This window comes from Priapulus caudatus, unplaced genomic scaffold (assembly GCF_000485595.1).
Source record: "Priapulus caudatus unplaced genomic scaffold, Priapulus_caudatus-5.0.1 Scaffold2692, whole genome shotgun sequence".
Taxonomy (NCBI): Eukaryota; Metazoa; Priapulida; class Priapulimorpha; order Priapulimorphida; family Priapulidae; genus Priapulus; species Priapulus caudatus.
The window spans coordinates 22222-24443 of record NW_014579753.1 but is presented as its reverse complement, the minus strand read 5'-3'; the positions used below and the strand labels follow the sequence as shown (position 1 = coordinate 24443).

Genomic DNA, 2222 nt, shown 5'->3' with positions numbered 1-2222 from the left:
CCGGATGCGAGAGAGGGGTGAGGGAGGGAGGTAGAGATCAGAGAGTAGAGAGAGAGAGAGAAGAGAAGAGAGAGAGAGAGTAGGAGAGAGAGAAAGAGGGAGAGAGAGGAGAGAGAGAAAAAGAGAGAGAAAGAGAGAGAATAGAGGGGAGAGAGTGGGCATAGGGAGAGGGAGTGAGAGAGAGGGTAAAGTACATAGAGGGGTGGTAGAGAAAAGTATTAGAGAGAAAATGAGAGTAGAGAGAGTAGAGTTAGAGAATAGAGGAGTAGAGAGAGAGAGAGAGAATAGAGGGAGTAGAGAAGAGGCGAGAAGAGGGGGAGAAGGGAAAATAGAGAAGGAGAGGGAGGAGAGAGAGATATCGAGAGGGGAAGAAGATAAAATAGAAGAAGAATGGGAGAGAGAGAGAGAGATGAGAGAGTAGAGCGAAGAAGAGAGAAATAGGGCGAGAAAGTAAGGTAATTATAATCAGGAAGAAGGTAGATGGGTAGAGGAGTAAGAAGAAAGTAGAGGTGACTAGAAAACGAGAGAGAGAGAGAAGAGAGAGGAGTAGAGAGTAGAAATGAGAGAGAGCAGCGAGAAAGAAAGAAGAGATGAGAGAAGAGCGATGTAGAGATGAGAGAGCGAGAGAGAGCGAAGAGAAGAGTAGATGAGGAGAGAAGAGAAGAGTAGAGAGAGAGAGCAGTAAGGAGAAGAGAGAGAGAGAAGAGTATGCCGCATAGAAGACTGCAACGTAGAAAAGGAGCGGAAAGAAGCCGGCAATAGGAACAGAGACTATATTGGTCTATAGGATCTGTAGAAGAGAGAGAGAGAACGAGTAAGATACAAGAGGAGGGGATAAAGAATGTGCGCCATTATTTTACCTAGACACCTGGGAGTAAAATAGTAAAATAAAAGGATAGTGAGTGGCGTAGTAATAGAGAGATGAGAGAGAGAGAGAGAGAGAGAGAGAGAGAGAGAAAGGGAGAGAGAGAGATAGAGAGTGATGGAGAGATGAAGAGAGATGGAGAGCAAAATAGAGCGAGGGAGAGGTAGAGACGGAGAGAGGGGCAGAGAGAGAAATAGATACGTTTGTGGACAGAAAAGCAGTGAGCAACATTGAGAGAATAAAGTCTAGTCGCAAAGAGAAGAAGAGAGAAGTGGGAGAAACGATACAGAGGGAGAAGAGAATGAGACGGGATGGCGCATATCTTGATGAGCATAACTCCAGGCCGAGTAAATGAAATAAATGACAGATATCAAGATATATATCGAGAGAGAAATACATAGAGACGCACTGCGAAGGGGAAAAAGTGGGGAGCAAGAGAGGTGGAAAGTGAGAAACAGACATAGACAGGAACAGAGCGGATAAACGGATAAAGAGACGAAATTACCGAGACAGATGCACAAGCAGAGCAAGATAGCCATATGCACGAGGGTAAATAAATGAGAGAACAAAAGAGAGAGAATGAATGCGCTAGAAAGAGACAGAGAGATAGAGGTGGGGACAGAACGACACAAGCAGAGATGAGACACCGCCAGGTGGCGTGACAATCGCCATGCCGCATGTGACTCGTCTAGACTCTGTGCAGCAGGGTATAGAGCCGTTACATACCCTGTATCTGCCGACCTCTCACCAGCTTCTGGCACCGCCGTTAGACCCCAGCAGATTCCACAAGACACCAGCAGACGGCGCTACAGGCCTCTCGTACATGACAATTCCCACTTGTTCGGTGAGAGAATTGGACTCGCTGTGAGATTGTGGGAGGCAACACATATACGACGTGACAGCGCCCTCTATATGCGAGGTAGACGTGTCGCGTAGTTGTGAGATACTGGCGCCGTCTATATGCGGGATAATTGCGCCCTCTATAAATAAAATAACAATGTCCTCTAGAAGTGAGGCAATAGCAATCTTTATACGTGAGGTAATGCCGCCCTTTATACGTAAGTGAGGTAATGGCGCCCTCTATACGTGAGGTGATGGCGCCCTCTATACGTGAGTGAGGTAATGGCGCCCTCTATACGTGAGGTAATGGCGCCCTCTATACGTAAGTGAGGTAATGGCGCCCTCTATACGTAAGTGAGATAATGGCGCCCTCTATACGTGAGTGAGGTAATGGCGCCCTCTATACGGAAGTGAGGTAATGGCGCCCTCTATACGTTAGTGAGGTAATGGCGCCCTCTATACGTGAGGTAATGGCGCCCTCTATACGTAAGTGAGGTAATGGCGCCCTCTATACGTC

At 47.2% G+C, this 2222-nt stretch overlaps 1 long non-coding RNA gene across 1 annotated transcript in view; it reads right to left on the bottom strand.

The window, feature by feature from the left end:
* Positions 1–856: 856 nt before the first annotated feature.
* LOC106818963 overlaps positions 857–2222 on the bottom strand; it is a 12668-nt gene continuing 11302 nt past the window's right edge. The window contains exon 3 of the long non-coding RNA XR_001395322.1: positions 857–868. This is a non-coding gene — a long non-coding RNA (uncharacterized LOC106818963). The remainder of the gene's footprint in view (positions 869–2222) is intronic.